This window comes from Miscanthus floridulus, chromosome 3 (assembly GCF_019320115.1).
Source record: "Miscanthus floridulus cultivar M001 chromosome 3, ASM1932011v1, whole genome shotgun sequence".
NCBI classification, from domain to species: domain Eukaryota; kingdom Viridiplantae; phylum Streptophyta; class Magnoliopsida; order Poales; family Poaceae; genus Miscanthus; species Miscanthus floridulus.
In genome coordinates, this window is record NC_089582.1 from 7,319,151 (window position 1) to 7,331,351 (window position 12,201).

At 45.4% G+C, this 12,201-nt stretch overlaps 1 long non-coding RNA gene across 1 annotated transcript; it reads right to left on the reverse strand.

Moving 5' to 3' along the window:
* Window positions 1–6,382: 6,382 nt before the first annotated feature.
* On the reverse strand, window positions 6,383–7,869 carry LOC136544876 (uncharacterized). The gene is made up of 3 exons (XR_010780857.1): window positions 7,723–7,869; window positions 7,309–7,382; window positions 6,383–6,759 (listed from the first exon to the last, which is right to left on the reverse strand). It is a non-coding gene; the product is annotated as an uncharacterized lncRNA (long non-coding RNA).
* Window positions 7,870–12,201: the final 4,332 nt, after the last annotated feature.

Genomic DNA, 12,201 nt, shown 5'->3' on the forward strand with positions numbered 1-12,201 from the left:
AGAACTCCCCTGTATATGTGTTTGGGTCAAAGTTGTAATCCTCATCGTTTGGGACAGACACTTTGCCATGCGGTGATACCAAATGCGCAAGGTACCAACCCTCAAGAGTGGGATCTTTTTGGCACGTCCATGGAAGATAATAAACTTGCGTGGCCTGTTGAGCCACAATATAGACATCGTCTCCTTGATAGAGGGAATCTTGTTGAATTTCAACTTGTCCAATCTCAGGGGCTCTTCTCGTGACATTAGGATCGAACCAATGGCATTTGAATACGACTGGCTTATGACCTCCGCGAAGCTCAAAGTTGAGCTCGTACATTTCTTTGACTATGCCGTAGTAGTCGTGGTCATTGGTGCCGGGCGTACGAACTCCAGTATTCGTGGTTTTTCGATTGGGCCGACTGAGCTCGTGGCTTCTTGTGTGGAAGCGATAGCCATTCACATCATATACGGTGAATGACTTGACCCTATAGGGGAAGCCTTTGACAACCTGTTTCAACTCTTCATCCATTTCCGCATCCATGCGTGCCTGTAAGGTGAGGGCGGATAGATCATTACTCGCTCGTAGGAGCAAAGTGGGATGTCACAGATGGAACGATATAAATTGGATGGTACCTTCTTTTTGAACCATGAAATGAAATCGGGCACACCACCTTTGAGAAGACTATCTTGTTCTTGAGGGGAAGGATCCCTATTTCCTGTCCAGTATGTATTCAGAAATTCCCTGAAAAAGCAAGAGACAAGGGGGTTGGATAGATAGACGATAGTGACGGCGTATGTAACAAGCTCATTAAGAACTTACTACACATAAGGGTTCACTTCGTCAAGGTTCAACAACACATACAACATGATAGTGCGCCACTCATCATTCCACAAGGTCTTGGTGCTCGAAGTGCTTGCCCTGCCAAGTTGACCTTTGAAAAGGCTAAGATTTGATGACCTCTCATCGGTGTTGTAACAAGGGATTGGATTGTGCACGCTGGGAAGGCTATCCTTATAGTATGATGTTGTGAAGTTTGACACCTCCTCAAGAATGAATGCATCTGCCATGGATGCCTCAATTCTGGCTTTATTTCTACACTTTTTCCAAAGAACCTTTAGACATCTCTCGATTGGATAGCACCAACAGGCTTGCATGCCCCCCCCCATTCGTGCCTCGTGAGGCAGGTGCAAAATTAGATGCTGCATTGAGAGGAAGAAGCCGGGTGGGAAGATCTTCTCCATCTTATAGAGCAACACAGGTGCCACTTTCTCTAAGTCATCAATCATGGCCCGAGATAGCTCCTTGGCACAAAGCTGGCAGAAGAAATAGCTCAACTCTGCCAGGACGCGCCACACATGCTCGGGGACGAAACCTCTGGTCATCGCTGGAAGGAGCCGCTCAATCCATATGTGGAAGTCATGACTCTTCATCCCTAACACTCGGTAAGTGGACATGTTCACTCCCCTCCTCAGATTCGCCGCATACCCATCAGGGAACATTAACGACTGAACCCACTGACATACTTCCCTCCTTTGGTCCTTCTTCAAAACGAAATCGACCGAAGTCCTTTTCCATTTCTTGCCAGGCGCGGGAGTCTTCATCACTTGCTTTGGTCTATCGCACAGTGCTGCCAGGTCCACTCTTGCCTTAACATTGTCCTTTGACTTTTCTGTGTCCATGAGTGTTCCCCAAAGCACCTCGGCGATATTCTTCTCTATGTGCATTAAATCAATGTTGTGTGGAAGAAGAAGATCGTTGAAATAGGGAAGCCTAGTCAAGCCCGATTTATGAGTCCACATGTGGTACTGACCATATCCATCAAAATGATCTTTCTCTTTATCAACTTTGAGAGCCTCTATCTCAGCGCGGATCTCGGTAGCGGTCATCATCTGAGGTGCAGGATCGGTGACTTCAACACCTTTTGTGAAGTTCTTGATGTCTCGTCTGAATGGATGGTCAAGGGGGAGGAACTGACGATGTTGGTCGAACGAAGAAAACTTGCCACCACTCTTCAGCCAAGTGAACCTCATACCTGCCTTGCATATTGGGCATGGGAACTTCCCATGAACACACCACCCGTGGAATAGGCCATACGCCAGGAAGTCATGCAGGGAGTAGTGGTACCACACATGCATTGTGAAGTTTCTCTTTGTAGCTCGGTCGTATGTCAGTACCCCCTTTTTCCCAAGCATCGATCAAATCATCGAACACAGGCTCCATGAACACACCCATATTGTTCCCTGGATGTCCAGGAATTATCAGCGACAAAAATACGTTCTTGGGTTGAAAGATGACACCGGGGGGGAGATTCAGGGGTATCACGAACATGGGCCAACAAGTGTATGGGGCCACGGACAATCCATATGGGTTGAACCCATCTATTGCCAACGCTACACATACATTGCGAGCCTCCTCAGCTTTAACACGATGTATGCCATCGAAATGGGTCCAGGCATCGCCATCCAATGGGTGTACCATCTTGTCCGGATTGTACCTTTTGCCATTTTTGTGCCATGTCATCTGTTTCGTGGACTCCTCTGTCATGTACAGCCATTGGATCCTTGGTATGAAAGGAAGGTACCATAGGACCTTCATAGGGATACTCAACTGTTCCTTCTTGCCATCACTAGTGTCGACCTCCAGGTACCTAGAGGATTTGCACTTTGGATAGTGCGTTGCTCCCTCGTGATCTTTCCTAAAAAGGACGCATCCATTCGGATAAGCATGGATCTGCTCATACGGCATCTTAAGTGCACGAAGAAGTTTCTGTGACTCGTACAAGTTCTTCGGCAGGATGTGATCCTCCAGAAGCAGGGATCCAAAAACTGCCAACATACCATCGAAGTTGTCCTAACTCATGCTAAACTGCGACTTCAACCCCATGATGCGTCCAATTACATCCAGCTGCGATACCGTTGTCTTTTCATGCAAGGGCTTCTGCGCTGAAGACATCATATCATAGAACGTCTTTGCGCTTTCCTCTAGCTTCTCCTCCAATCCTTCACCGAACCGTGCCTGCTGAATGTCATCCATCCAGTCTGCTACCCCGCCATCTCCATCATAATCCTCAAGACGCTGTCTCACCACCTCCTCTCTAATACGATCGGCTTCACCATGGTGGATCCAGTGGGTATAGTTTGCCGTGAATCCATACTTGATTAGATCTTCCTCCACGAGCCTCTTAATTTTTCTTTTCTTGTTGCCACATCTACTGCACGGACACGGCATCCGGGCTGACCCTTTAGCAACCTCGCCAAATGCATGCTCCAGGAAAGTATTGGTCTTGGTCATCCATTCTGGGGTCATACTTGCGTGGCCCATGTACATCCACTCACGGTTATCCATCCTCTGGCACATGCATATGTAAGCGAGTAATAAAAACTGCAGGTAAATCCACAAGGCGTTCCTACTATACATCTAATAGGTGAAGGATAGGTCCTAATCCCACCCGAGGATGCGTAGATGAGGTTGGCTTCCATGGTCCGCTCCTATCCAAGACAGAATTTCGGCAGCACCTCCCCGCTGTTCTCCCGATACATGTCCTGGCAGGGAGATTATGTATCAGGAGAACAACGAGGAGGTGGTGCCGAAACTCTGTCTCGGACAGGAGCGGGCCACGGAAACCAACCCATCTACGCATCCGCGGGCTGTCCAAAAAACGTGGACAATCCGAAACAGATACGGAATTTGGTATGCAAAGATCTGCATACCAACGACCGTATCTCTTTCGGACGGGAGACGCCTAACTGGGGTTACACGAGATACAAGTATGCAAGATGGGTTATACCTAGGGTGTCGGTGAGGTCAGGCTAGTGGGGCGGTGGCGAGTCGCTGCAGTGGCGAGGCAACGCGGTGCAGGCAGAACCGCAACGCCAACGAAGACGATCGGGGTCACCGAGTGCCTCCCAACGGTCCTCGTCCTGCAAAGAAAAGGCAAATGGTTAGACTCCATTGAAAAATTCGGCAACACCTCCCCTGCACGGAGAGGTTCCCAAAACCTGCAGAAAACATTGGCACGAAGGCCAACAGCCACATGTATACCAAACATAGGCACGAAGGCCATCAACCACATACATACAACAATAACTACTACTAACACTAAAACTATGAACAACAACTATAACTACTACTGTCACTACGACTTACTAACTAATACTAACACTACTAATTAACTACTACTACTAACACTACTACTTACTAACTAATACTAACATTAGGGCATACCTTGCCAGCGAGAATGCGAAGACCGAGGGCCAGCGACAACAACAGGGACGACCGCTACGGCGTGAGGGTCGACGAACCGAGGCGGCACCTTTCTTCTCCTCTTCTCCTCTTCTCCCCTTCTCCTTCTCTCCTCCCTTCTCTTTCTTCTTCTTCCTCCTCCCCTTCTTCTCCTTCCTCCTTTCCTTCCTCCTCTTCCTCCTACCTCCTCCTCCTTCCTACAGCGGGCGCGCGGGCGCGTGGGCGCGGCGGGCACGGGGCCGAGGCGCGCGGGTGCGCGGGGAGCCGGCGGCTGCGGCACGGCGGCTCCGGCGGCGCAGCGGCTACGGCGCGGCGGCGGGGCGGCTACGGCGCGCGTGTGTGTGCGTGTCTGGTGTGTGCGTGTGTCCGGTTTTTTTTATATTTCAAACCTCTTTGCCGAGTGCCAGATCCGGGGCACTCGGCAAAGAATGTATTTTGCCGAGTGCCCCCGATCTGGCACTCGGCGAAATAAAAAATTAAAAAAAAAATCCTGTCCTGGCTTTGCCGAGTGCCTAGGGCTAGCACTCGGCAAAATATTCACTTTGCCGAGTGCCAAACCTTGGCACTCGGCAAAATAAATTTTTTTTTTGTTTTTTGCCACCAACTTTTTTCCTTAGATTTGTATTTGTACCATGAACAACATGTTCAAATTTGGCACAATTTCATTGCTGTTTGCTATATTTCTTCACTTTATTTCGTTTTCTTGCAATTTTCCGGAAAATGTAGGTTTGAACTGCAGGTGCATCGAATAATAGTTTTGATCCATTCCAAAAATGTTATTCTTGTTTGTTAGTGTCACTTTATGCTAAATCTAGGAACTGTCTCCAAATTTCGATCAATGTGCTCACGGGGCAACGTCGCGAACTTGCGTGCGAGTGGTTATTTAATTCTATAAAATTCAAACGAATCCTAAAAATCATGAAACTTGGTGAGATGTCGTGATATCACATGCATATGCGGTGGTAAAAATCTGAAAACGTTTGGAGGACGTCATCATGTATGGTGTTCACAAACCAGGACATCATCACATGGTTTGTGAAAACCATACATGATGACGTCCTCCAAATGTTTTCAAATTTTTACCACCGCATATGCATGTGATATCACGACATCTCGCCAAGTTTCATGATTTTCGGGATTTGTTTGAATTTTATAGAATTAAATAACCACTCGTACGCAAGTTCGCGACGTTGCCCCGTGAGCACGTTGATCGAAATTTGGAGACAGTTCCTAGATTTAGCATAAAGTGACACTAACAAACAAGAATAACATTTTTGGAATGGATCAAAACTATTATTCGATGCACCTGCAGTTCAAACCTATATTTTCCGGAAAATTGCAAGAAAACGAAATAAAGTGAAGAAATATAGCAAACAGCAATGAAATTGTGCCAAATTTGAACATGTTGTTCATGGTACAAATACAAATCTAAGAAAAAAAGTTGGTGGCAAAAAACAAAAAAAAATTATTTTGCCGAGTGCCAAGGTTTGGCACTCGGCAAAGTGAATATTTTTGCCGAGTGCTAGCCCTAGGCACTCGGCAAAGCCAATATTTTGCCGAGTGCCAAACAGAAGGCACTCGGCAAAGAGGACGGCGTTGGATACCGTTATCCCCGGGCGCCTCTTTGCCGAGTGCCCAACTTTGCCGAGTGTCTGGCACTGGGCAAAGTTTGGATTTGCCGAGTGCCTTATTTTGCCGAGTGCCAGACACTCGGCAAAGCCCTATTTGCCGAGTGCCAAGTTTCGCCGAGTGCGGCACTCGGCAAAGGTGGCCTTTGCCGAGTGCCCGATATTTGGCACTCGGCAAAGATTTGAGCACTGGGCAAAGTCCCGGTTTCCTGTAGTGAAATCATGCATTTGTAGGGGCGGTTCCTAGACCGCCCCTATAAATCGATTTGTAGGGGCGTTTGGTACTGTAGCTGCCCCTACAAATCGATTTGTAGGGGCGGTCTGGGAACACCAACCGTCCCTACAAATCGATTTGTAGGGGCTGCTACAGTACTAACCGCCCCTACAAATCATTTTTCCACCAAAAAAAATTAAATTTACAATTCAAATTCATGGTACCTATACTTGCAAAGTGACTCAAGTACATGCTTCAGCCGACAGTCCAATACACAATGACAGAAAAAACCAAATACTTAAGTAGATCTTCATGGTACCCAAGTTAATATAATACTCTCATGGATATAATTTAAATACAATCAGAAAGTTCATTTAACTTTAATTATCAGAACACCCATTCAATATTACATGCACAAGCAATTTGTGGAGTAAAATAGAATTGAAAGAAAATTAATTGTAAAACACATCATCAATCAGTATGCAGGTAAACGGCTTGGTGGGGAGACAGGAGCACCTCAGCTCGGTGGGGAGACACGATACACTAAAGAAGCCTTGCTCCTTGCTAACTGTTAGCTCTGCACAAGAACTTGTTGAAGCCTCGCCTTCCTGCTTGATTTAATAGTTAGCTTTGCACAGGAATTCCTTGCTTTAACCGTTATCTGTGCTTGCTCTTTGCTTTCATGGTTAGCTCTGCACAAGGATTTGTTGCTTTAATTGTTAGCTCTTCATCAAGAATTTGTAAATCATTGAACAAAGAATGTAGTCCTGAATAACCTAATCATATACAAACCATATATTAATCAAAGAATGTTTGTTCAGGAATTAGGAGTAGGCTTATCCTGAATTAGCATGATACTACTTATATAAAATAAATATGCAATCCCCGAATAGCAAGCCCCAACCTGCTAACTGCTTAGCAACGCACAGGCACGAATTTCACTATTTTAGAACTGAAATACACATGGCATAGATATGCTGTCCACTTGATCTTGTGGGATCAAAATATTATGACGGTATTGAGATCATCACTGATGCAGGCTCTATTTTTATCAAGTGACTTATTCTCAAATTCTCATATCCAAACAATAATTTGGAGCAAGGGCCAGGGAAGACAAACACCCCACTGCATTTTGACGCTTTATGCAACAAGAAAAGGTAGTATCATCATCATCATCGCTGGAATATGAACTTGTGCAATATTTGAGAAAATAATAGCAACTATGCATAAGAGAATAATACTTGGGCGCTGCACAAGTTGTGCTATGGGGAACTTGTCATCGCTGGCCTGCTCTTCCGATTCGGGTCTCTAGGTCCTGAGAGCACGTTGAGCACATTCAAAATCACAGTAAGGCATATCATTTAGTCGAAGTTCAAGAAAGTTATTGCGCTTGGTTAACAGCAACAATCAACATATCAGAAAAGAAACTATAGCTTCAACTAGCATATCATTTATAGCCCTACTGACGGACATTTTCTGCACAGTACCATTCATACAAGATTCACATGGTTGCTGAAATCCAAACTAGGAATGTTGTACACACACAACAGTAAAGCACATTGAGAAAAGCAGGTAGGAAGAACATACTTTCCAGAAGTGTTCCCGCATCCAAGTTACTGAACACAAATATTTAGTTGGAGTCAATATTATCTTACCTGCTACTTGTACAGAGACAGAGGAACATAGGCCGCCTCCTTCCTGAAATGGTGAGAGACATGATTACAGTCACAAAAATAAGACTTTACTTATCAATGCAGTAACTAAATGCAAGGTTGAGAAAATATTATTTTATTCTAGATAATCCCCATTCCAATGGCTATTATAAAAATAAAGCAATTTAGATGCAATGGTAAACCTGCAAGACGTGCTTGCATGTCAACCGAACAGCAATACCTACAATTTTCCAAAGCATGACCCTGTATAGGATTTAAAAATTGAGTCCCAGATTCAATAGTGTGGGAGCTCATGTGGCAATCTACTTATAAGGTCGTAAGCAAACATTACTAAATCCATGCATAATAACAAAGACCAAACTCAGAACCTTACGTTAATGGGCCACGAGCATGCGAACTTGAATCTGTCGATGCGGGACCCATAGGATACACCGCAAGGAAGAGAGGAGATCTAGTTTGATTAGGATTCCTCCCATGTAATCCTATTAGTAATACTACCCTGTAATCCTACTAGGACTCTACATTGTAAACCGACTAGGACTCTGGCCTCCTGACTATATAAAGGAGGGCAGGGCTCCTTAGAGAGGAGAACAATGGAATGCAACACAATACTTTACAATCAATCCAATGCAAAGGCTAACGCCGACTGGACGTAGGGCTATTACTCGATCACAGTCGAGGTCCCGAACCAGGATAAATCGACTGTCTCTTGTGTTTACCGTCGAGTTCTGCATACGCTGAAGCCCGAACATACTGCCCCGGGGACCCCCGTGGTAGGCTATCGGTGGTCAAACATCGACAGCTGGCGCGCCAGGTAGGGGCTTTCGGCGAAATCCCGATCAAGAGCTCGATGGACCTCAAGATCAACATCATTCGGGCGGTAACGGCCTTTAGTCCCGGTTACCGCGCCGGGACAACGATCTCGGGACTAAAGGTGGAACCTTCAGTCCCGGGTCATCGAGCCAGGACTAAAGATGGACCTTTAGTCCCGGTTGGTGTTATCAACCGGGACTAAAGGCCCTCCAGCCAAGCAAACGTGGCCGCACTCTTTAGTCCCGGTTGGTAACCCCAACCGGGACTAAAGGTTCTTTTTCTTTTTCTTTTTTTTTGTTTAATTTGTTTTCAGTTCAGTTACACATATTTGTTTAATATATAATATGTTTTTATGTACGTATTCTACGCTGCTAATATAAATACACGCACGCATATAATTACATCTAATTCTCATCTCGAGCATTATTATATTCGAATAAAGTATGAAACTATATATATTATAGATATATATGTATATATACAACACTTTCATAAAAAAATATGGCCGAGAGCAGCTAGCTAGCAGGCTAGCTGGGGCAGATGGCGGGCCAGGCAGGGCGTGCTGGCCGGCCACGGGGCCGAGCTGAGCACCTCGCGCGAGGACGACGTACGGCGAAGACGGCGAGATCGATGCGGGCGATGGCGCGGCCGGGCGAGGGACAACGACGGTGCGGCACGGCAGACGAGATCGACGGCCGCCGGGCGGGGCTCGACGACGAGGCCGGGCGAGAAGCGGTCGGCGACGGAGGGTGGGCTCGGGTGCGGCGGCGGAGATGGGATGCGGCGGAGAGACGGCGCGCGATGCGATCCGGGCGGATGGCGCGGCCGGGCGAGGGTAGACGACGACGGCGGCGCAGCAGAGACGAGCTCGACGGCCGGGCGGGGCTGGGCGACGGAGGCGAGATCGAAGATGGCGGTGGCGGAGGCGATGATCGACGTGTAGATCGAAAAGTAGAAGATGAACAAAACAGGAACCATTCGATATATATAGGCTGGGACCCTTTAGTCCCGGCTGGTAACACCAGCCGGGACTAAACGCCATTAAGTCCCGGCTGGTAAGCCGAACCGGGACTAAAGGAGCTTTCGGCCTGTTCGCTGGTTGGTTTCTGAGCTGGTTTGGGCTGGCTGGTGCTGGTTTGTTGTGAGAGGAAAACACTGTTGGCTGGCTGGTTTGGGCTGGCTGAAACCAACAAACGAACAGGCTGTTTAGTCCCGGTTGGTGTTACCAGCCGGGACTAAAGGTATTTTTGGGTGGGCACCGAAATTGCCGCCCACCCTTTAGTCCCGGTTCCTGGCCTGGGCCGGGACTGAAGACCTAAAAATTTTGGCAGCCGCCAGAGTAATTGGAAAGGCCTGAGATTTTGATTTTGTTCTCCTTGTTTAATACTAGGTTAATCAATTAATTCTATAGCAACTTCAATACTTTGCAATATTTATTTTAAAAAATACTATTGATTAACTAATTATTTATTGTAAATAGGAAAATTTTGTAACCTAAAGTTTTTAATTTCTTTTATGAATATAGAATATAAATGTTACTAATACTAAGTATTTTGTTAATGCAAAAATATATTTGTAACTTAAAATTAATAAAACTAATATTATTCGATAGGAAATTTATTATCACATTATTGTAACGTCAATGTTTCAATTTTTTCTCGGTTTTTTACCAAAATTGACCGGAAATTTTTGTTGAACCTATAAAAATAAAGAAAATATAGTATTTTTGTTCTACAACTTTTTTAAATGAAAAAATGGCCTATATAAGGATTGTAGACCTTGATGAGTTGAACAAACTTAATATTCAAAACTTTTCAATTTGAGACAATCTAGGGTTCCGAAAACTAGTTTGTAGGCGTCAAAGTTTAAAAATCACAAATTTGAACCATCTAAACTTTCTCAAATGGAAAGTTGACCAGAACAACAATTGTATATCCTGATGAGCTGAACAAACTTGGTATTCAATACTTTTCAATTTGAGACAATCTAGGGTTCCGAAAACTAGTTTGTAGGCATCGAAATTTAAAAATGATAAATTTGAACCATCCAGACTTTCTCAAATGGAAAGTTGACCAAAACAACAATTGTAGATCTTGATGATTTTAACAAACTTGGTATTCAAAACTTTTCAATTTGAAGTCATTTAGAGTTCATAATACTAGAGTCAAAGTGTTGTTTTTCATTTAACCAAATTTGACTTGGTCAAACTTGCTCAAATGAGACACTAAATGACCTCAGATGAAAAATCTCTGAATACCAAGTTTGATCATCTCAGCAAGATCTACAATTGTTACATAGCTCATTTTCATATTTGAGAAAGTTTTATCAAACACTAGTCATAAATTCTTGAATCTCATATAGACTTTCTAAAACTATGTCACACACTTGTGAAATTTAAACTACATTTTGTTCAAACTTTCTCAAATGAAAAAATGGCCTATATAAGGATTGTATAAGTTGAGCCCCGCGAGTGAGCCTGTCGTCGTCGTCTTTCTCGTCGTCGCCAGAGGACCAGTCTCAGGAGACGGAGGCACCCCACGTGCCCGTCACCAGGGAGCGGAGGCAACCCCGACCTGCAGCAGCTCCCCAAGCCATGTATGCAACTCGATCTCTCTCCGCTTCCTCCCCTTTTCTGTTACATGCACCTTGCACAGCAGAGCACTGGTGCCATCGAGATAAATCAGATATAACTAGACCATCCTCCTCCTCCTAATCTCAGCGAGAAGGGTTACATACGTGTTCGTTGTTGTGGTTATGGCAAAACATGGAGTCAACACCATCATTTTGTGATTAGCAGAGCCGTATTAGAGGTTCCAGCTCAAGCATTTGTTCTGTTTTCTTTTTGCCCCCCATGGTTGCAGATCTCGCGCGGGCTCTCGAGGCGGTGGACCCGAGCCACCCGCAGGGGACCAAGGGGCGCAACTCCCGCGGCCTGAGCGTGCGTCTTCAGCACGCGGCCTTCTTCCTATTTACCTTCAACTTCAAATGTTGTGATGGACGATTGCAAATATCAGCTAAATCTTTCCTTGCTTTGGCATTATCCTTAGTCTTGTCTGGTACATCGAAGCAAGTATACCATATAGATTCAGCTACATTTCTCTCATTGTGCATCACATCAATGTTGTGTGGCAGCAACAATTTTTGAAAATATGGAAGTTGCCAAAGGCCAGAAACATGGGTCCAATTGTGCAATGTACCATAATTTTTCTTGTCATCTACGAATTTGCTCATTTGGGCAAAGATTTCCTCCCCTATTAAAAGCCTTGGAGCCTCATCAAGAGCCACAGTGTCCTTACGAAATGCATTATTTTGGAATCTGAATTCATGGTCTATAGGTAAGAAACGTCTATGGCAATCAAACCAGCAAGCCTTGTGACCATGACGAAGTGTAAATGCATTACTATCACTTAAGCACACACTACGGGAGAAGCAAAATTTGCCGAGTGCCGCATGCTTTGCCGAGTGCCGAAAATAGGGCACTCGGCAAAGCCCACTCTTTGCCGAGTTGTTGCACCTCGGCAAAGAGTGGCTTTGCCGAGTGCCGCAGCGGTGCCCGTCGCTCGGCAACAAGCATGACCACTCGGCAAAGGCACTCTTTGCCGAGCGTACAACACTCGGCAAAGAGCGCACTCGGCAAAATGTCCGTCA